Source organism: Rhineura floridana, chromosome 2 (assembly GCF_030035675.1).
Source record: "Rhineura floridana isolate rRhiFlo1 chromosome 2, rRhiFlo1.hap2, whole genome shotgun sequence".
Taxonomy (NCBI): Eukaryota; Metazoa; Chordata; class Lepidosauria; order Squamata; family Rhineuridae; genus Rhineura; species Rhineura floridana.
Window position 1 is genome coordinate 117,186,945 of NC_084481.1, and position 23,182 is coordinate 117,210,126.

Sequence of the window (23,182 nt, forward strand, 5' to 3'; positions counted from 1 at the left end):
GTAGAATATAACCATTGTGTCTAGTGGCCATTGATAACCTTATGCTCTCCAAATTTATGCCCTCCAACAAGATTTGAGAGAGCTTAGTCATGCTATAAATGTCCATGGCTGGCTAGCTGTTGGAATAGGAAGAGCTCTTCTCTCCCTAATGGGTCTCATAAGTGGGTGCCTGTGAAGTGGGGAAAACGGCTCAATATGCCTTAATTTTGTAGTGAACAGAATGGTTTTGGTCCCTGATAGAGACTGGCAACTTCAGCTGTGGAAAAGAAAGGGTGGGTGGGGAATAATTAAGATATACACAGTTTAAGAACAGAACATAAGAAGAGCCTGCTGGATCAGGCCAGTGGCCCATCTAGTCCAGCATCCTGTTCTCACAGTGGCCAACCAGGTGCCCAGGGGAAGCCCGCAAGCAGGACCCGAGTGCAAGAACACTCTCCCCTCCTGAGGCTTCTGGCAACTGGTTTTCAGAAGCATGCTGTCTCTGACTAGGGTGGCAGAGCACAGACATCACGGCTAGTAGCCATTGATAGCCCTGTCCTCCATGAATTTGTCTAATCTTCTTTTAAAGCCGTCCAAGCTGGTGGCCATTACTGCATCTTGTGGGAGCAAATTCCATAGTTTAACTATGCGCTGAGTAAAGAAGTACTTCCTTTTGTCTGTCCTGAATCTTCCAACATTCAGCTTCTTTGAATGTCCACGAGTTCTAGTATTATGAGAGAGGGAGAAGAACTTTTCTCTATCCACTTTCTCAATGCCATGCATAATTTTATACACTTCTATCATGTCTCCTCTGACCCGCCTTTTCTCTAAACTAAAAAGCCACAAACGCTGCAACCTTTCCTCGTAAGGAAGTCGCTCCATCCCCTTGATCATTTTGGTTGCCCTCTTCTGAACCTTTTCCAACTCTATAATATCCTTTTAGAGATGAGGCGACCAGAACTGTACACAATATTCCAAATATGGCCGCACCATAGATTTATACAACGGCATTATGATATCGGCTGTTTTATTTTCAATACCTTTCCTAATTATCGCTAGCATGGAATTTGCCTTTTTCACAGCTGCCGCACACTGGGTCGACATTTTCATCGTGCTGTCCACTACAACCCCAAGGTCTCTCTCCTGGTTGGTCACTGCCAGTTCAGACCCCATGAGCGTATATATGAAATTAAGATGTTTTGCTCCAATATGCATAATTTGACACTTGTTTATATTGAATTGCATTTGCCATTTTTCCGCCCATTCACTCAGTTTGGAGAGGTCTTTCTGGAGCTCTTCGCAATCCCTTTTTGTTTTAACAACCCTGAACAATTTAGTGTCGTCAGCAAACTTGGCCACTTGACTGCTCACTCCTAATTTTGAATATTGGCGTTACATTTGCCACTTTCCAGTCCTCAGGCACGGAGGAGGACCCGAGGGACAAGTTACATATTTTAGTTAGCAGATCAGCAATTTCACATTTGAGTTCTTTGAGAACTCTCGGGTGGATGCCATCCAGGCCTGGTGATTTGTCAGTTTTTATATTGTCAATTAAGCCTAGAACTTCCTCTCTCGTTACCACTATTTGTCTCAGTTCCTCAGAATCCCTTCCTGCAAATGTTAGTTCAGGTTCAGGGATCTGCCCTATATCTTCCACTGTGAAGACAGATGCAAAGAATTCATTTAGCTTCTCTGCAATCTCCTTATTGTTCTTTAGTACACCTTTGACTCCTTTATCATCCAAGGGTCCAATCGCCTCCCTAGATGGTCTCCTGCTTTGAATGTATTTATAGGATTTTTTGTTGTTGGTTTTTATGTTCTTAGCAATGTGCTCCTCAAATTCTTTTTTAGCATCCCTTATTGTCTTCTTGCATTTCTTTTGCCAGAGTTTGTGCTCTTTTTTATTTTCTTCATTCGGACAAGACTTCCATTTTCTGAAGGAAGACTTTTTGCCTCTAAGAGCTTCCTTGACTTTGCTTGTTAAGCATGCTGGCATCTTCTTGGCCCTGGCGGTACCTTTTCTGGTCTGTTTAAAAATATGTGATATGTATTCAACATATTGAAGGTGTGGTTGTTACAATCAATATAATAAAGAAATATTACACAATAATAAACAAATATTACACAAATAGCCAAATTGTTTAAAAGTTTAAAGAAATCACCACGACTGCAAAATTATTTCAATTTTTCTATTTGTGTAAGTTTGGATGGATGGATGGATGGATTTTGGATTATACTTTCAATATTATTGATTGCTTACAGAATATCAGTGGTGGGTAGGATCAAAATAAACACATGGAGAGTTCAACCGATGCTGGAGGTTTTTCCTTCCTTCTCCTTCCTGCTCCCAAAAAACTATTATTGAGGGTCAGGACACCCTATGTAATGGTGAGGGATGGGGAATGCAGCTGGAGGGGAATTGGCAGAAATGTCAGACCTTCCTCCTTGTATGAGCAGAAGTACCTTCCACTTGTGCAAAAGTATCTCTGGATTCCATCCATTCTATGCATCATAGTTACTCCCTTGACCTCTTTGTTCCTGTAATTTTGCAGGGGAGTACTTATATTTTTTGCCTATAAATGGGTGATAGAATTGAAATTGAAAGAATAATTGCTAGCCACTAGCTGTAACTGATACACTGCTGTTTCTGAAGAGGAAGGGTTCATGAATTTTCACATTTTGCATCAGTTTCAATGGCACTTTCATAGCAGAAAGCTGAGCTGTGCTTTACCTTGATTCGTAAGGTGTGACCAAACATTTTGTCAAAAATGTTATCTGAATGTATTCATGGTTAATAAGAAAAGTGAGTTGTATGTAATTACTTGATTATTAAAGGTCATATTTTGAGAAAAACCTGTTTTTGTAATTTTCCAATTTAGTTGGATGTGTCCAATAGAGGGCCTATAAAAGTTGACATGTTATGGGCCAAGGGATGGTTACTTCCTTAGAGTAGCCAGACAAGAAGTGATATTTAGTGTAACCGTAGACCTCTTCCGATAGTATTATTCCTGTGTCTTGAATTAAAAAAAAAATCACAGGGAGGTCATGAACAGATCTGTGCAATTGCTTCTAAGGATTTAAATAAATAGGACTTTTTATCCAAACAATTGCCTTTTATATTACTTTTAAACAAAACTACTAGTCCATCAAGAGTTTCAAAAGGAAAAACAATTCCGCGAAGTGCTGGTATGGCAGCAGAGACCAATCATTATGGCACCCATTCTCTAGTCCTTTATTTTTCAAGTTCTCAACAATAGGTTGTTGATTCAATGGACAAGACCAGAACAATTAAGTTCTCTGTTTAGCAGCAGTGCAGCATTTTAATGCCCTCCTCTAATAATGGTCTCATTATTGTTATTCTAAGACTGGGCCTCAGGAGGAGGAATATTTGCTGGAGGTACGTCATTATTTTGCAAATTTCGATTAGCTCATCATGTTGTCTGTACTGTGAAAATCTTAGCTAATTAGAGCAGTGAGTTAGACTACCAGCTTTTGAGCTTATGAGTTAAAAGGTAGCATACTTGATAGGCCAATGATGTGAGAAAGGTGGTTAAAAGGAGGATTAGAGCTGTTGCCTTAGTAACTCTAACTCCCATCTGTGAAGGAACAATGGACTTGTGTTTCTCCCCCACCTTGGTGTAAAAATTGGTTTTGTTTTGAAAGGACAGGGCTCTTTATATGACAATCTGGAATTCAGCCTGAGTGTAGTTTTAATTGTTAGAAGAGACCATTGAGGGATAGGCAGGGTGAAAGGTCATGGTGAGCTCAAGGACATGAAAGGTGGTTGTCTCATGTAACAATAGCAGATTGTTTTGTCTTATTATTTCTAGCCAACCACTAAGTCAGGTGATGGAACAAATACCTCCAGATTAGTCAGGTGAACAGGAAAGAGAGATAATGTACCTTGCGGAGAACAAAAGATAACTATAGTTCACTTTTATTAAACAAAGTTGGATTTATTTGTGTCCATCTTCTGGAAAATAAAAAATTAAAGGCTTGTTTACTAACTTGCCATTCCCTGTGTGCTTTTTTACTGTACTGCCTCTTTAGGCCATCACATCTCTGGGAAGCACTCCAATGTGTTAGAAAATGTTTTTAAAGCTTTCTTTCCATGAAGAAAAAACCCCAGGAGTATCAGTGATGGGATACTTAACAATAAATTTAGCTGATGTGCTTTCTCACTTTATTAGCTTTTAAAAAAGGTTTTCTTTCAAACATGTAAAGAATAATATTCACTATAAATATGAAGGAAATTTGCTTCCACACCTTTATTTTCTGCAGCACATTTTACAGATTTATTTTCTGCAGCACATTTTACGGAAAGTTTACTATGAATGGTTTTCAGAGCTGCTGCTACAAAGCCCTTTACTCCCATGTAAAAATATATATTTGCTGCTTGTTTTGTGCAAAGGCAAGGTCAAGCCTTTTTGTGCTGTGCCTGATTTTGAAGAGGTTCTGCCCTTTATCTGTGGGGAACATAAAAGTACACCAGGGCTCTTTAATAAAACAGCTCCAGCATGCTTTTTGCAGGGAAATTGTTTTTGTTAAAGTGAAAATGCTGCAATCTCCTGGATTTGCCCAGGGCTCCCTACAACTCATTGCTTTTAAAAAAGAATAGGAATGATAGAAAGGTTGCATTTCCCTTTATTCCCTTTTCTATAACATGACAGCTTAGCTATCATAAGTATCCTAGTTTTATTTCCTTCCTTTTCATCCTGTCCAAAGCAAAATCCATCCCATCCCTATTACAATACCAGTTTTCAAGCTCCTTTCCCATGACACTGCCAATCAGCAAACATAACTCCTTTCTATTTTTAACAATTTTAAAATTTTCCATACCACTTCACCATGCTCTGTTGTAATTATCAGAGAAATTACTTTTTGAGCATTGGTTACTTATTACCATAGTTAGGGGGTGGGAAGGAAACCTTAATAATAACTAGGTTTTCCCCTGTCAATAATCTTGGCCTCACTTGAACTGTTAAAAAAAAAAAAGCAATTCAGGGTGCCTCTTATCTTCCTGCTCCTGGCCACTTTTACATTTCATAGTGTCTCTGACAACGCAGATGGACAGCCTTGCATAAACTGATAACTGATAATTTTGCAGCCAACTAGTCATATGGTGGAGTTAGTCACATTTACTCTACACTTAAAAGTATTAATAATTCTTACTACACTGGCTCATGGGGCAAGAACTGACGGCTTTCCCAAGAGCTGATGGTGGGAATTTGATCAGTACTGGCTGTTCATGTGACTAGACATCAAGGACTGGAGAATCTGTAATGCCTGAACTTGTAACATTGGCTTAATATGTGAGTACTTTCTATATTTAATTAAGACTTGGTTTGGGGGCCTGCAATTTTAAGATTTTTTCCAACCCAACCCTATAATAGCTTAGTTTGTTGCAGTTTTGTTCTTTTATTTTTTTTAAGTGTGGGTAAGAAAATGCACATGCTGTTCAGAGTTAAATTAAAGGTAATACAAAGGGTTAACCAGAAGAGAATTGCAAATGAACTGATCTAGAAAGTTGATTATTAATCCAGCAGGAGAAAAATAACCATCCAGTAAGCAAGAATTAGTACCCGAGCTGATAATACTGTTCAGCCTGTCGGTCTGGAATGGCAGGATCAGGTAAGCACAGACATCTTCTTAGAGATATTAAACATTTTCCTTAAGGGAATATCTAATTTTAGATGGATTTTTTAAAAACCAGGTATAATGTTAAGCATAGCATAATCCACCTTCTCCCCTAAGTAAACAAAATATATTTAAAAGCTGCTTTAACAATAACTTTGCTTTATGTTACCAGATTATAAAATACCTTTGAAAGCCTGGGTTGGATTGTGGTTAAGAATAAAGAAAGATTAGAAAAACCAAAACAAGCTTTAACGTGGTGTTAAACACCATAATCCTTCATAGTGACAACTTCAGAAATTCTATCATTTCTGTTGCAGAGCAAAAGCTCTGGAGAACTGAAAAGTAGTAATAATAATAATATTTTCAACATAAGGGTTTCCAAATAAAGTTAGTAATAGTGAAAATAGTGTGCCATGGAGAATGTGGTCATGATGATATCTACTAACCTAATACACTTCATTTTGATTAAAACATGTTTCAAAGTTAAGTACTAGGCAAGAAAAAGCAATAGGAGAGAGTCAATGGCATGTGTATGGGGTGGGGGTGGGGGTGGAGACCTCAGCAAACCAAAGCTTTATGTTGTTTGAAAAGAATAATTATTAGCCAGCTTTTCTGCAGAAGGACTTCTTCACAGAATGATTATCAGATGCCCCATCTTCGAGTTATCAGCTGTTGCATTTTGTATGCTCTTCCAGTCAGTCTTCCTAGACACAAACAAATTAATATACCTGTTAAGCAAACAGTCTGTTCCTCAGGAGTATGAGTGGAAGACCTGTTTCAGTTAATCCAGCTTGTTCCACCAGAGCACTCTTACAGGATGAGGATCTTTGTATACAACAGTCAGTGTTTTATCTCTGGCTTATATTATGGCCTAGTTAAACATTTTCTTTTTGTGCTGTGAATATAGATGTAGAGAGGCAGACAAAAAATCTGCATACCTATCTACCACAGTTGTAAGACCTGAAGAGGAGATATTAAAACTGAGGTGGAGGGCATTAGATGATTTGTAGGAAATATGTGTGCCTCACCACTCCAGCGTGAGGGAGATATGCCGCTAGTCATTCCTCTCTCCCCACCTTCCTCCAAGTGGGTTTTCACAAAATGATATGGAAAATGTAATGCTGTAACATCTACTAATACATCTGAAACACCACAATGCACTATTGTTTTATATGATACATTTTATATTAGGGCTATCATTCTGTGAACTAATGACATTAATTATACTAGTTTAAATTTGATCAGTTGTATCTATATAGAATTCAGTAACAATAAAATTATAGTTCTGAAGCATGGTTGGGAAGGACCATAGCTCAATGGTAGAACATCTGCTAAGCATGCAGAAGGTCCCAGGTTCAATCCCTAGCATCTTCAGATAGAGCTGGGAAAGACTCCCTGTCTGATAGATGAAACAAGTGCAGTAACAACTGCAGAAATCAGACAGTGGACACTGTTGACTGAATCCTTGTGCATCAGAGTTCACACTGACCCTTTGCTATCTGACACTTCTCCCTAGGGAAGGGCTGTAGTTCAGTGGCAGAGAATCTGGATTGCATGCAGAAGGTCCCAGGTTCAATCACTTGCATTTCCAGGTTAAACTGGGAATGTCCCCGTCTGGAACCCTGGAGACTACTGCCAGACAGCATAGATAGCACTGAACTGGATGGATCAATGGCCTGACTCAGTATAAGGCAACTTCCTATGTGATCCTGGCTGGTGTTCAGGAATCACGAAGGAAAAAGTGCAGATTGTAACCCATGAAAAGGGAGGATTTATCACATGGGTGGAATATGCACCTCTGATCACATATCAAATTCTAGTCAGTAGGGGGACATTCATGTGCCCTGCATTGACATGTTAGTATATAAAATGGCCCTAGTACTCATTAATCTTTTAATGCGTACAATCCATTATTTCTACTTCACATTTTATCTTCATTGAAATATGAGACACTTACACTTCTGTAAAATCTACTGTTAGGCACTCAACAGTGCCCCAAAGTGCATGTCACCGCTGCTGGCTGGTGTTTCAGCTAAGACCCTTAGTTTTCAAGAGGGACCTGGCCACTGTTTTGCATGCTGTTGTAACTTCCCAGCTTGACTATTATAATGCACTGTGCATAGGATTGCCCTTTTTTATTGTCTGGAAGCCTCAGCTGATCCAGAGTGCAGCAACGTGGCTTTTTGTCTGTTATTGGCTCCAGGGAACACTTGAGACCAATTTTATGTTAGCTCTGTTATTTACCATTTTGCTTCTGTAAAGCAAGTGTGCATATGTGAGATCTGTTAACAGTTAAGGGCATAACTAATCTAAATTAAGTAATTCTGAGTACATAATAAACAGAGATCAAAGTAACTAGCCCACCCATATCGTGTCCAAAATAACTTTGCTTAGTGACTGGGTGAGAAAAAGGTCTATATCCATGGACAGGAGTGGGAATTCATTCTCCAATAGTGAGGTCTCTTGTAAACAAATAATTTTAACACCAGCTAGGAAAGTTAACAAATCTGTTTCGTTACACTTTTTGTTCCATCCTGCCATGTTCCAATAAAAAATGTTGGGTTGGAAGTAATGCAGTCAAACACCCCCTCCAAATCTAAAAGGAAAAAGACAAGCAATTGTCTTTTAACAGCTCTGAGATTTTTAAAGTAGTCATTACTGAATAAGCAAGGAGTACAGATATAGGAAATCTTGCAGGATCAGATAGAGGGCCACCTAGTCCAGCACTCTTTGCAAGAATCCCAGCAACCAGCAGGCACTAGGTTGTTAACTGGAAATCCATTACTCAGCTTTTCCCCACCCTTGAATTCCCTCTTATTTATCCCCTGCCAGGATGAATTGAGCTCAGGTAGAAAGACTTTCCTTCGGGTGCCTGCTGAGGTTGAAATGACTCTAACTAGGAGTAGGATGGTTTCAGTTATGAACTCTGTAAACTATGTTGAGGGCAATACAGTGAGAAAGGGATTATATGTTTAAATAAATAATACTGTAAAGGAACATGTCAACAGGTTCTTTGATTGTAGGACTGCTGGGCTGGTACGGTTTCTCTTCTGTGTTGTATGCATGGTTTTAAGCATGCATTTCATAGTGCTTTCCTGAAAGTTTTCTTTCTCTATGAAGGACATTTCTGTTTTTCTGTCTTGTTCACAGGGTGCTGTAGAATTTATTTAGAATTTCAGTAGGCGCAGCGTTGAGCTTACTGTGTTGTTGCAAGGTGGCCAACAGTGGGGTGTGTGTGTTTTTCATTTCCATTAGACATATCTCCAGCACTCTGCAGCTTCCCCAGCTGCCACCATCTCCCGATCTGAAAAAAGTCTCATGGGAGGAGTTACCTAATGACACCTTTCCTTGGGTTTTAATTGAAGTGTGGGAAGTTGGGGAGGTTGGCTGCCGAATATTTGAAATCAGTGTGTGTTGGTTTTTGTTTTAAAGGGAAGGCCTTTTACGTTAGTAAAAGAGAACTACACTGGCACAAGCCTTCATTCTTTCAAAACTCTCTCTATCTTCAGGGTCTTTTGATCCACATGCAGCCCTGTCTCTAGAGCAAGGGCCACCAGTTGGGCCTGCCAGTGCCTCCTATGGCATCACTGAAAGGTCTCAAACAAAACCCACAATGCATGCGAGATTTCCTATTCAGTTCCTGTTTGCACTGACTCAGCCTCTCCTACAATGATCACATAACTGCAAACAAGCCTAATTTCCCTTGTATGCCAGACCTGAACACCTGCCCTTTCTGAACAGAAGAGAGGTGCAGAGAGTTTCTCCCTTTGAGTAGGCATGGCAATAGCTGATATAGGTGCTTCCTCTCCCCTTGATGGGAGGCTGATCTAGGGGGAGATGTCTGTACCATTTGGAGGTCCTGTCTTTTTCCCTCTGCTCTTTTAGATGTGGCAGGCATTTTGTGTAATGCCCCACCCCCATAGGGGCCATTTTGTGACTGGCATGCATGGCACTTGCTCATGCTGGTCATTGACCATAACAATAAAGATACTACTAATGTGCCCATTGGCCCAAAAAGGTGACCCCCAGGGGCTGCCTTTGGAGATGTATTAGGCACACACTGACTTCTTGTTACATCATTTAAACAACATTTTCAACCAGGTTATTTTTAGAGGACATTTAAAAATTTAAACAGATTTTTCATGTTTTAAAAAAAAATAAATTTCCACCTTGATTCACAGGCATATTACAAGTTGTTTGTGGAATGTGAATATAATCATTCAGTAGCTAGAACTTCCATGTAACCATTGGGCTTTTAAATGTTTTTTTCCCTGTACATCATTCCTCCACTAATAAATCTCAACTAGTTTGCTTGCAAGAATCAGTAATCCATTTAACATCCGTTATCAATTTATTAGTGCAAGGTTAATGGGCCAATCCCTACCGTCATCTCTTAGGAAAAGGGAATGAAAAAGAATCAGGCATATAATTCCAAAAATGCATCCAGCACAAAACCTTAATATTCTAGTGTAAGTGAACCACAGTTGTATATGAAATAAGGATGCATGCCTGTTAGATATGTGTAAAAATGAAACAAAAAATGATAAACAGACAGCTGTGTTCAGTAGCCATTTAAAATATTTGTCACAGTGGCTGGGTTCCTGCTATGTAGCCCATGGTGAGAGATGGTTTGTTTTGTTGTTATGTGACTTCAAGTCGATTACGACTTATGGCGACCCTATGAATCAGTGACCTCCAAAAGCATCTGTCATGAACCACCCTGTTCAGATCTTGTAAGTTTAGGTCTGTGGCATCCTTTATGGAATCAATCCATCTCTTGTTTGGCCTTCCTCTTTTTCTACTCCCTTCTGTTTTTCCCAGCATTATTGTCTTCTCTAGTGAATCATGTCTTCTCATTATGTGTCCAAAGTATGATAACCTCAGTTTCATCATTTTAGCTTCTAGTGATAGTTCTGGTTTAATTTGTTCTGACACCCAATTATTTGTCTTTTTTGCAGTCCATGGCATGAGCAAAGCTCTCCTCCAACACCACATTTCAAAGGAATTGATTTTTCTCTTATCAGCTTTTTTCACTGTCCAACTTTCACATCCATACATAGAGATTGGGAATACCATGGTCTGAATGATCCTGACTTTAGTGTTCAGTGATACATCTTTACATTTGAGGACCTTTTCTAGTTCTCTCACAGCTGCCCTCCCCAGTCCTAGCCTTCTTCTGATTTCTTGACTATTGTCTCCATTTTGGTTAATGACTGTGCCAAGGTATTGGTAGTCCTTGACAAGTTCAATGTCCTCATTGTCAACTTTAAAGTTACATAAATCTTTTGTCATTACTTTAGTCTTCGTGATGTTCAGCTGTAGTCGTGCTTTTGTGCTTTCCTCTTGAACTTTCATAAGCATTTGTTTCAAATCATTACTGGTTTCTGCTAGTAGTATGGTATCGTCTGCATATCTTAAATTATTGATAGTTCTCCCTCCAATTTTCACACCTCCTTCATCTTGGTCCAATCCTGCTTTCCGTATGATATGTTCCGCGTATAGATTAAACAAATAGGGTGATAAAATACACCCCTGTCTCACACCCTTTTGTATTGGGAACCAATCGGTTTCTCCATACAGTATTCTGTCCTTACAGTAGGCTCTTGTCCAGAGTATAGGTTGTACATCAGGACAATCAGATGCTGTGGCACCCCCATTTCTTTTAAAGCATTCCATAGTTTTTAATGATCTACACAGTCAAAGGCTTTGCTGTAATCTGTAAAGCACAGGGTGATTTTCTTCTGAAATTCCTTGCTCCATTCCATTATCCAATGTATGTTTGTGATATGATCTCTGGTGCCTCTTCCCTTTCTAAATCCAGCTTTGACGTCCGGCATTTCTCGCTCCATATATGGTAAGAGCCTTTGTTGTAGAATCTTGAGCATTACTTTACTTGCATGGAATATTAAGGCAATAGTTCAATAATTACTGCATTCCCTGGGATCCCTTTTCTTTGGAATTGGGATATATATTGAACACTTCCAGTCTGTGGGCCATTGTTTAGTTTTCCATATTTCTTGACAGATTTTTGTCAAAATTTGGACAGATTCAGTCTCAGTAGCTTGTAGCAACTCTATTGGTATGCCATCTGTTCCTGGTGATTTGTTTCTTCCAAGTATTTTAAGAGCAGCTTTCACCTCACATTCTAACATTTCTGGTTCTTCATCATATGGCTCCTCCATGAATGAATCTGTCATCCTGGCATTTCTTTTATAGAGCTCTTCAGTGTATTGCTTCCATTTTCCTTTCATTTCATCTCGGTCAGTCAGTGTGTTCCCCTGTTGATTATTCAACATCCCTACTCTTGGTTTAAATTTGACTTTCATTTCTCTAATCTTTTGGAATAGGACTCTTGTTCTTCCCTTTTTGCTGTCTTCTTCTATTTCTATACAATAACTATTGTAATAGCTTTGTCCCTAGTACTAGTCGCTGTATTGTTGCATTTAGGGTTCTGACCAGGGCCGGTTCCAAGGGGCGGCCTGGTGCAGCACTGGCCCGAGGGCCTCTGAGGCTACAGGAGCCCCTGGGGGCCCCCTCTGCTCCCCTTCTGCGATTCGCGGCAGGATTGCTGCTGCGGATCGCAGGGCGAGCGCTTCGGAGCTCCGCCATTCCCTTCCTTAACTTACCTTGTAAGTTGCTGTGCGCTCGCATCCCTGCCATGAACCAAGATGGCGGCAGAGGCTTCAGCTCCTTAGGGAAACCTCAGCCGCCATCTTCCTTAAGGGCACTGCTGTGTGCGCAACCGCAGAACAAAGTAAGTAAAGGAAGGGAATGGCGGAGTCCCGAAGCTCTCGCTGTGCGCGAATCACGGAAGGGGAGCGCTGGGGCCTGGGGTAGGCTTTTGCCCAAGGGCTCCAGTGTGTCTGAGGCTGGCCCTGGGTGCGCACACACATGTATGTGTGCATGCGCACATGCGTGCCAGGGACCAGGGCAAGCTGGTGCCCAAGGGCCCTGGCATGTCTGGGGCTGGCCCTGGTTCTGACCGTGTTTCTTTCTCATCTTGCTTTGCTTTCCTTCTCTCTTTAAACATTTTAAGAGTTTCTTCAATCATCCACTGAGGCCTTTCTCTCTTTTTAACTAGAGGTATTGTCTTTTTGCATTCTTCCCTGATAATGTCTCTGACTTCACTCCATAGTTCTTCTAGTTCTCTGTCAACTAAGTTGAAAGCTTCAAACCTGTTCCTTATTTGATCTTTATATTCTTTTGGGATGTTCTTTAAATTGTATTTTGGCATTATGATTGCTTTGTTGATCTTCTTTAGCTTTACTCTGATTTTTGAGTAGTCGAGAGATGGTAGTGACCCTAAATTGCAAATATACTTTAAGTTGGATTCCTGCATTGAGCAGGGGGCTGGACTCGATGGCCTTATAGGCCCCTTCCAACTCTACTATTCTATGATTCTGTGACTCCTGTTATAAATGGTGTGCTCTTTCTAGAAATAAGCTAACTCTAGCATGAATCTGTAAACTGTTATTTGCATATTACTTTAAAGAAAAAGTAAAAAAAAAAACACCGTGTATGTTAAATGGAGTCCAGCCTGAGGCTTGCTTATTTCGTTTGACATGTGGGATGTATTTGGTCCTGTGGTCATTGTTTCTTTTTACATTCAAAGAGTAGAGAGAACTATTTTAAATTAGGAGAAGGTATATTGCCCCTAATATTGTTAATAATTGATCGGTTCATACAGTCTGGTCTGGTGGAAATGTAAAAAAGAACAGGGGCCTATTTTCAGATGTGATGGACTTGTGGTTTGACAGTTTTTTAAAAAAAGAATTAAAAAATGAATTATGGGTATTGAGAAACTAACAAAAGTCCCTATGATCCTTTTATCTTGTTGATGTAAATATTGCAAGATATTATTCTACATGATTGTAGCAGAAGGGAATAGGTTCTGTAAGATACTGGAAGATAATGAATAATCTGTTGTCTGAAATGGGAAAATAAATCTTTTTGAGGGTGGGGTTGTTACAGTTGATTCTTTTAATATGCAAACCACATTGTAGAAATTCCTATTTGGAAATGTGACATATAAATCTTTTAAAATATATAAAATAAAATTAATCAGTATCATATAATGTCAGAATTTATAAAGGCATTCATGTGAGAGAGATAAGAACATAATAACTTTGTTCAAAACAAGCATGTAGTTATTGAGTACTGGAAAAACAAATCACATATATCAACTGAGGTGGCTCACTTTTTTAAAATTGCCAAGATCATTTATTATGGCAATTTTGTATTTTTGCTTGCAATATTTTGTAGTTTATATAATTAAAAAGCTCATCAGATTACATGTATAATATGTAGTCTCCAGTGGCTTGATTCAGACACAATAGCAAGCCAAAGTTCCTTGCTATGAGAACATACCATAGTGACCCTTGGGCTCACACGCATCTCCTTCCCTTTTGTGCATGAGGGAAGGAGACTGAAATCATCTTTTGCTTTTGAACCACTTTCCCATTATGCGAATTTAGAAAACTATGGTTTATTCTAATTGTGGCAAGTTAAAATGAACTAGGAATCAAAATATGGTTTGATATCCTGGTTTGCTAACCAGTTAGAACAAACCACAGTACCCAGAGTTCAGATGTAATGGGGGACTGGTTAATTTAAAAGCAGAAGCTTTCAATCTCTGTAGACTCACAGTAGCATGATAAACTATGGTTTCACATTACATGTTAACTGGTCCTGTGATGTCACATAAATCTTCACAAACTCCCCCCCTCTTTCTTACACACTTTCTACAACATTACTCATATTTTCCTGAGGTTATATTTAGTGCATCGGCAATTGGAGGAAGTGTAGGCTACTAATGAAATATATAAGGAGGGTAGGACACTGATAAAAAGGATCTATTTTGGTTAACTCTACTCATATACAGAGAGAACTGTAGTAGTGGAAGGATGTCTACAAAGGAAAGAGGGAACATGTCTTTATGAATTCTTAGCTCTTTCAGATCACCCATGCTAGAGGCTGATGAAATGCTGCAGCTACGTGGCTTTTATTTGGGATAGCCTGCAAATGACTACGACCTAGGCCTCTTATGGAGCCTAAAATAAGATTGCAGTGGAACATAAACCTCTGGAATGTCTATGCTTGTGGTATGCAACAAGAAATCCTGTCCAGTCCCTCTCTGGGTATTGCAGAAAGGGTGGTATGTAATGGATGATGTTTAGTATGAACAGTGTTGCTTTTTTCTGGGAGTTGCCTGCAGGGAAAGAATGAGACTGTTGTTTGGAATATTTATTTTTGGTGGCTGCTAGAATGTTTTTGTGGAACAACGTGGTGATGGCATATGAATAGGCAGAAATAATGTTTTTTTGCTTAGTAGTAAATGATTGAAACAATTAGGGTAAATGAAAATAGTTTATTTATTATTTATTTGATTTATATCCCACCCTTCCTCCCAGCAGGAGCCCAGGGCAGCAATTTTTTAAAATCTTTGTATTTTAAGCAATCATGTATTTCAGCAATTCTGCCAATAGTCAGCTACCACCACAAAGGGTAGCTGTTGGCTGTATCTACTGATCAATATTGTGCAAGTACTCCTTCTGACCAAGTGTTTTACTGTGTATGGAGCTGGAAGAGCATACAGTCAGTCTCCCCAAGACTAAGTAAAGGGGTATTCCACACATTACGAATAAAATGAATTGAAGATATTAAAATGGTTTGCAAATGTACATGGGGGCTGTCTACAAATAGAAGGGCTTTTCCCATTTGTAGAAGGTACTGGAATCCTGTGGAGTTTCTCTGCTGGAGGAAGGCAGGAGGCATTTTTTGCTAATTCTCCTTCCCTGACCTCCCATGCTGTTCCAGAGGATCCCCCAGTCCTCTGGAGCATCATTTCAAGGGTAATAGAGGGCTGCAGGAGGAAGGAGTAATAAGCAAAAATCACCTTCCTACTCCCTTCTTCCAGCATCAGCAAAGGACCACTCATTACAAATGTGGATCCATTACTCACTAAAGAGCTAGTTTTGGTTGCAGTTCCATGATAAGCACATGCTAAGTCTTCTGCATGAGTTTGCTGCCATAGGTGAAATGATTGCACGGTTGGGGTTCCCCTGTTCTATACTGTTTTTTGGTCAGCACATAAACATATGGATTTATACAGCTGTGGTACGCAACCTTCTGCCACTGTCAAGATGTAGGCAAGTGCAAGGATGATATTTTGCCTGTCCCAGTATTAGCTGTTTGGACAACTTTGGGAATCTTGCTTATATAAAATATCTATTTGCAACTTAAATACATGTGCACATACCTTTCCGTATGACTGCATGTTCTGCATGATAGTTTTAGGATAATCTTGGCATTGGCTGAAGTGTGACAGACATTTGTAGATCCCCAGCGTGTTCTGCACTAGTTCTGTGCGCTACAGCTGCAGCACTGGGGGACTGGAGAAGATCTGCCCTGGGAGTGAGTACTTGGGCATCTGAGTGCTTTCTTTCTCGCTCCTCTGGGGTGCTGTCTCTCGAGACAGCTGAGGTCCCTGGTAAGTGCTGCAAGAACTGGCTGACCTTGACTCCAGAGAGAGGCTGCAGTCAATCTGACAGCCTCTTGCATCAGCTCCTGGCTGGGTCAGGGAGCATAAAAGCCCAGCTGCCCTTGGGCAGTGGGTCTGCCACCGGCAGGGTCACCTCTGAAGGGGCTCATTCCTTGGGGAGCCCCTTAGGGAGTCCTGAGGGTGAGGGCGTTACCCCCTTCTATTTTTTAAAAAACCAATCTACAGAAGATTGGTTGTGGGGAAGGCATAAAGCGATTGTTTAATTCCTGTGCAAGGTGATAGCCTGTGCAGTGAACTAAATGATAGGAAAAAGTCGCCAGATGCCTTCAGAGTCTGGAACTGGCAGAAGGCTGGCCTTCCCTGGGTAGGAAACAGTGGGGACTAGATGTGCCCTGTGTGAAAGATATTGAGAGGCTCTGATTGTTCCCAATTCTCTCAGAGGCCTATTGGGATAATTGATTCAGGCAGGTTTTGTTGGTGGGCTCTTGTTGGATCCATATCAGGTGTTAAAGAGGAGTCTTAATAAGGAGGGACATGGGTGATGCCACCCCAATTTCAGTGACCCTGTGTAGATGGAAATATAGCCATGGAGAGGTGGTGAGCTACAATAAATGTCGAAGGCAAGGCTATCTACACCGTGTTCCTCACTCCCACAGATGGGTTCCTCATTGCATCCTGATTTGATCATGGATGAGAGTGCTGATTTGGTATGCACTACCTAGACCTGGGTGGGTGAGTTGGGAGGAGTTTATCTGCCTTAGCTTTGCCCATCTGAATACTCGGTGCAACACCAGCACAGCATGCAGGGATGGGGGGAGGGGTTGCTGTGGTCTACAGAAATTCCATCTCTGTCACTGGGAAACAGTTCTGTCTTGGAGCTGGCTGTCAGGGCCTGCACCTGGTGTCAAGCCAAGAAGACATAAAATTAGGGTTGCTGCTGGTGTACCATCCACCCTGCTGCTTCTCTGACCGAGCTGGCGGAGGCCGTCTTGGTTGTGGTATTGGAGGAGCCCAGGACCATAGTCCTGGGTATTTCAATGTCCATGCTGAGGCTTCTTCTACTGTTCCAGCTCAGGACTTCATGGCCTCCATGCCGGCCATGGGGCCGTCTCATATGGCACACCCTCAATTTGGTTTTTACTCCAGATGAAGGAAGGAGCGGTCTTGAGAAGGGGGGTGAATGTCACCCCATTGTCATGGTCAGACCACTTCCTGGTGAAGTTTAGATGTATGGCTCCATTCACCTCCTGCAGGGATGGTGGACAGATTAAGATGGTCCACACCTGGAGACTAATTAAATCTACTGGGTTCCTGAATGCCCTAGGGGCATTCTCAGTAGATAGAGCAGGTAACCCTGTTGAACCCCTTGTCACTCTGTGAAACAGGGGGCACATCGGGATCTTCACGCAGATGCCCCTGAGCGCCCTCTCTGGTATTGTGGAGCCCGGTTTGCACCTTGGTACACCAGTGAGCTAAGGGCAATGAAACAGGCTGGACAATGGCTAGAGCTCAAGTGGTGAAAGATGTGCTGTGAGACTGATCTGGCATGAGTAAAACATCATAACTGTGCCTACTGTGTGGCAGTGAGGGTGATGAAGAAGGCCCACTTCTCTGCCATCATCGCATCCTCAAGTAGCCATCCGGTGGAGCTTTTCTGTATTGTCAGGGGGCTATTGACATCAACTCCAGGAAATGGAGTTTTAGACCCTTCGGAGGCCCACTGTGAATTGTTTGCAAGGCACTTTGACGGTAAAGTTGCTTGCCTCCGTAGCAATGTTGATGCCTCATCCACTTCTACTGAAGACCCCAGTGAGGTGTGCAGTGCAGCATCTACTGCAACTTCCTTGGGATCAGTTTCAGTTGATGCAACCTGATAATATGGACAAGGTGCTTGTCATAATGCAGCCAGCAACGTGTCTTCTCAACCCTTGCCCTTCTTAGCTTATTAAAGGTTGCCGAGGGGGGTTGACCGAGTGGATCCAGGGTGTGGTCAATATGTCATTGTGGGAGGGAGTGGTTCCAGCTGCCCTGAAAGAGGCAGTGATCCAAGTGCTCCCAAAAGAGCCCATCCTGGACCCATTGGTTTGTGACAACTACCACCTGGTTGCAAATACCCCCTTTATAGGGAAGGTGATCGAGAGGGTTGTAGCAGAGCAATTGCAAGTACTCTTGGATGAAACAGATTATCTTGACCCATTTCAATCTGGGTTCAGGACTGGTTATGAGATTTAATCGCCCTTGGTCGCCCTGATGGATGACCTTTATTGGGAGAAAGACGGCGGAGTGCAACTCTGTTATTCTTACTTGATGTCTTTTGATACTGTTGACCGTGGTATCCTTCTGAACCAACTTTGTGAAATGGGTATTGGAGGCACTGTTTTACAGTGGTTCTGATCCTATCTCCAGAGTTGTTGTCAGAGAATAGCTTTGGGTGATATTCTTTCAGCTCTCTGGCAGTTGTGCTGTGGGGTGCCACTGGATACCATCTTGTCCCAAATGCTGTTTAACATCTGTATGAAGCCCTTGGGAGCGGTCATCAGGAGATTTGGGGCAAAGTATCAGCAGTATGCTGATGCTATCCAGTTCCATTTCTCTAACATCTGAATTGAGAGAGGCCATGCAAGCCCTGCACTGGTGCCTGGACTCTGTGGTGGGCTCGGTGCTCCTGGATCCATCTTTGTTGCTAGAGGCCCAGGTCACCTCAGTGGCTAGGAGTGTATTTTACCAGCTTCGGCTGGTAAGCCAGCTGCAGCTGTTTCTGGACCAGGATAGCTTCACCACTGTTGTCCATGTACTGGTAACCTCTACATTGGATTACTATAATACACCCTGTGGGGCTGCCCTTGAGGTTGGTCTGGAAGCTGCAGGTGGTGCAAAATGTGGCGGCAAAACTGCTCACTGGGGCAGGGTATTGCCAACATGTCACCCTGCTGCTGAAAGAGTTGCACTGGCTGCCCATTAGCTACCAGGCTAAATTCAAGGTTCTGGTTTTGGTGTACAAAGCCCTATATGGCTTGGGACCAGGATACTTGAAAGATTATCTTATCCCTTATATACTCACTACGCTTGGCAGGTGAGGGACTCCTGCAGATACCATCTTATCAGGAGGTCTGTTCTGCACAGCATACAAAATGGACCTTTAGTGTTGTGGCACCTAACCTTTGGAATTCCCTCCCCTTAAATATTAGACAGGTGCCATGTCTGTTATCTTTTCGGCACCTACTGGAGACCTTCATCTTTCAACAAGCCTTTTAAGTAGAGACCTTATCCCAGTCTGCGTCTGTGTTGGAATTACTTTTAAGATGTTTTTAAGATGTTTTGATATATTTTAATGTCTGTTTTTATAGCATTTTATAGCATTTTTAGTGTTTTTGTTTGCCACCCTGGGCTCCTACTGGAAGAAAGGGTGAGATATAATGATAACAACAACAACAAGAATAAACATTGCAGGCTTCCTGTTAAAAATGGAAAACTGGCTTTCACTGTACACTGCCAGATGTTAACTGTCATGGAATGGCTGTGGAGATCATCTCATGATGGGGTCAAGAGTGTGTTTTTTAAATACATCCTGCTGAAAATGGTAGGTGTATCTTTGTAGAAACCCTGGCCAATTCTCAGTGCCAAGCAAATTAGTGCCATTGTGATATAACTATTGCTTTAATTTTGAGAATTTCCTCATGAGCACACTCACTTTGAAGAACAAATTATTCCCACATAGACACATTGCATTCTGGTTTTCAGCTTACATAATGTTCTTGCTTTCATCCTAAACAACATGGCTCCGGTTTCACTTGCCAAAATTGAGTGTGTGTATGTAAAATACAATTCTAATTCTATGAATTGAAATTTCAGATTGCCTGTAATTAAATGGCATGTCACTGTGATGAATCTGTTTTCAGTGTACCTATGTTATTCTCTGCAAAGTGGTTTTATGCTATATTGCTGATTGTCTCCCCCTCCTTTTGGCTTATCAGTTGTACTCTATTTAAGGCTATCATCACATTACAGTTGCCACAGAAAAAAGTAACTATTAATGACCCTATGACTACTGTCTGTTAAGTCTGATTAGCGCTTCTGAGTAAAATACTAATGTGTAAACAGTCAAATAAAAAAATAGTTTTATTTCCAGGGGTTTAATTAGGAAATATATAATTATTGACAGATGGAGGGTAGATACCATGTAGGTGATGTCCCCATTGAATTAACCTGAATTTCTTTAATATCAGTGTTGTAAGGATTGTTGTAATCACACTTCTGAGCTAGCTATTTAGAGCAGGGGTAGCCAATGTGTTGCCCTCCAGATGTTGCTGGAGTATAGCTGACCATTGGCCATGCTGGACATGGCTGATGGATGTGGGAGTCCAGCAACTTCTGGAAGGCAACACATTAGCCGTTCTGCATATGTTTTATTACTTAAAATTAGTGTGGGTTTGATGAAAAAGACAATGAAACAGCAGTCACAGTAAAAGATTTGGCATAAATAATGATGCTATCACAACTAGGTTCATGGTTGTGGGTTTTCCTAGGATTTTAACACTGGGTGTAATGGACTGCCCACAAATAGAGACATTAATGCAACGAACTGCATCCTGGTAAACTTTCCTGTAAAGTGTTCAGGGTCTGCCTTGCCTCTGCCATACTGAGAACTAATCTCAGTTTAGTCCAATTTGGTGAGTAATCCCAGCTCCACCAATTTGGTGGCCTCCCAGCTCCAGGGATTCCTGGATGAAACGGAGTATCTAGATCCATTTCACTCTGGTTTCAGGCCTGGTTATGGGACGGAGACGGCTTTGGTCGCCTTGGTGGACGACCTACGCAGAGAACTGGACAGGGGGAGTGTGTCCCTGTTGGTTCTGCTGGACCTCTCAGCGGCTTTCGATACCATCGACCATGGTATCCTTCTGGGCCGCCTTGCTGGGATGGGACTTGGGGGCACTGTTTTACAGTGGCTCCGTTCCTTCCTGGAGGGACGAACCCAGAAAGTGGTGCTGGGGGATTCCTGTTCGACTCCTTGACCGTTGGCCTGTGGGGTCCCTCAGGGCTCAGTTTTGTCCCCCATGCTATTTAACATCTACATGAAACCACTGGGAGAGGTTGTCTGGGGGTTTGGGGTTCGGTGCCATCAGTATGCTGATGACACCCAACCCTACTTCTCCTTTCCACCTAACTCCAAGGAAGCTGTCTTGGTTTTAAACCGGTGTCTGTCATCAGTGGTGGACTGGATGAGGGCGAACAAATTGAAGCTTAATCCAGACAAGACAGAGGTGCTCCTGGTCAGTCAAAAGGCAAATGAGGGAATAGGGATTCAGCCTGTGCTGGATGGGGTTACACTCCCCCTGAAGACGCAGGTTCGCAGTTTGGGTGTGGTCCTGGACTCAGCTTTAAATTTGGAGGGCCAGGTTTCTGCGGTGGCCAGGAGTGCTTTTGCACAATTAAGATTAGTGTGCCAACTGCGCCCATTCCTGGAGCCATCTGATCTGGCCATGGTGACACATGCCTTAGTTACATCCCGTTTAGATTACTGTAATGCGCTCTATGTGGGGCTGCCTCTGAAGACTGTTCGGAAACTTCAGTTGGTGCAACGTGCTGCAGCCAGAATGTTAACTGGGGCTGGTTACAGGGACCATATGACTCCCCTGTTACAAAAGCTTCACTGGTTGCCACTCTGTTTCCGGCCACAATTCAAAGTGCTGGTGATGACCTATAAAGCCCTATATGGCTTAGGTCCAGGCTATCTGTCAGACCATATCTCCCTATATGAGCCTGCCCGGGCCCTGAGATCCTCAGGAGAGGCCCTTCTCTCAATACCTACATCCTCACAAGCACGACTAGTGGGGACGCGAGATAGGGCCTTTTCAGTGGCTGCCCCGAGGGTTTGGAACTCCCTTCCTAGGGAAGCAAGAATGGCCCCCTCCTTGCAGTCCTTCCGCCGGCAAGCAAATACTTTATTTCAACAAGCCTTTGGAACTGAAAGCTGTTAAGGACAGGACTTGAAGGGTGCTGCATTGCTATTGTCTAATTGTATTATTTTAAACTGAGTTTGACTTATTTAACTGTATGTATGAATGGTTTTAATACTGTAAATAGTTTAATTCGATTTTAATCTAGACTTTTGTATGTTTTTAATTATATGTGTGCTATCTGGAAGCCCCCGTGAGTTCCAGTTTTGGAAAAAGGGTGGGGTAAAAATAATGATAATAAATAAAATAAAATAAATAACCCCTATGCCAGCCTTTCCCAACTGCAAGCCAATGGTCAGGAATAATGGGAATTGTAGATTTCGAGAGTGTGCTGGGGCACCAGTCACAAAGTGGCTGCCAGATGTGTATATGAAAATAATTAACCTGATTAACAGCATAACACAAAAGTAGAGAATAGTTATGGTGAAGCTTTTCCCATAATCATATTTCCATACTAGAAAAGGTTTGACCTGTTGAATTTCTGCCTGCTATACAGCTTTTAAAAGTGCAAAAGCCCTATTTTTCCCCAATGCCATCCCTAAGCCAAAGCCTAGGCTGCCATCCTCTACCCACTTACCTGGAAATAAGCCCCATTAAACACAGAGACTTTCTTATGAGTAGACATGTACACCATTGTACTGTAAGTTAGCTGTACAGTTAATTCTTAAAGATTCCTTGGTCTTTCGTTCCTGCAAAGCAGGAGACATGCCTAATTCTCTTTGCAAAATTTTCACGTTTGCCTTTTGGGAGTAGGGGGATTCTTTAACATTCACCCACATTTATTCTGTAGTAACATTTGCAGAAAATAACTTCTAGGCACTACCTGATTTCAGGTGAACCCAGCACAGGAAAGATGCATCTTGGTTGACAGGGAAAAAGGAAGGTTGATAGGGAAAAAGGAATCACTATGGTGATTCCAAGGACCAGGGGGGGAAAAGACAGAAGCAGCAAAAGCGAACTAAAAGGAAAAGATAAATAGCAGCTCTTTAGGGCCTGAGGGATTCTTATTGCCTGATGTCCAGACAACTCACTTATAATCACAACTCTGATTTCACTCATTGGCTAATAATACTGACAGGCAGTAGCAGCCAGGCAGGCTCATTTC

The 23,182-nt window shown here is 41.7% G+C and overlaps 1 protein-coding gene across 25 annotated transcripts in view; it reads left to right on the forward strand.

Annotated features, from left to right (window-relative positions):
- The window catches only part of SOX6 (SRY-box transcription factor 6), a 765,761-nt gene that overhangs the window by 167,130 nt on the left and 575,449 nt on the right, over positions 1-23,182 (forward strand). For 4 of the 25 annotated variants that reach the window (XM_061610285.1, XM_061610272.1, XM_061610273.1 and 1 more), the window contains exons 1-2: positions 5,065-5,291; positions 5,523-5,610. The exons of 18 other annotated variants lie outside the window; for them this stretch is intronic. The gene's annotated coding sequence lies outside the window, so the exon portion shown is untranslated. Of the gene's footprint in view, positions 1-5,064; positions 5,292-5,522; positions 5,611-23,182 lie in introns of those variants that run through there. 3 more of the 25 variants (XM_061610286.1, XM_061610277.1, XM_061610292.1) reach the window with 1 other exon arrangement.